This window comes from Gavialis gangeticus, unplaced genomic scaffold, assembly GCF_001723915.1.
Source record: "Gavialis gangeticus isolate Ggan-Ray unplaced genomic scaffold, GavGan_comp1, whole genome shotgun sequence".
NCBI lineage: Eukaryota > Metazoa > Chordata > Crocodylia > Gavialidae > Gavialis > Gavialis gangeticus.
In genome coordinates, this window is record NW_017728985.1 from 257,563 (window position 1) to 257,889 (window position 327).

Below are 327 nucleotides of genomic sequence, written 5' to 3' on the forward strand. Positions count from 1 at the left end.
TGTGTGTGTGTGTGTGTGTGTGTGTGTGTGTGTGAAATAAAATGTTCATATGGTGTTATATAGAATTAAGCATAGAGTATATCAATTCATGCACTTGGCATAGCTAGAACAAATTGGCAAATATATATTGTCAAAACCTATAAGAAAAATACAGTGAGCCCCAGATAAGTAGTGTTGATATGTACAAGACAAGTAGAACAGTTGGGCTGTAACTTACCAGTCTTTGACCTGTACTTTGCATCTAGCCCATCTCCATAGCACTCATCCTGGCAAACTTAAAACTAGTTTTCAGCACCCACTACAAAAAAAAGACCTGCCACTAAAATT

The 327-nt window shown here is 36.7% G+C and overlaps 1 protein-coding gene across 3 annotated transcripts in view; it reads right to left on the reverse strand.

Moving 5' to 3' along the window:
- GARNL3 (GTPase activating Rap/RanGAP domain like 3) overlaps positions 1-327 on the reverse strand; it is a 147,005-nt gene that overhangs the window by 103,308 nt on the left and 43,370 nt on the right. The gene's annotated exons all lie outside the window — the stretch shown is intronic.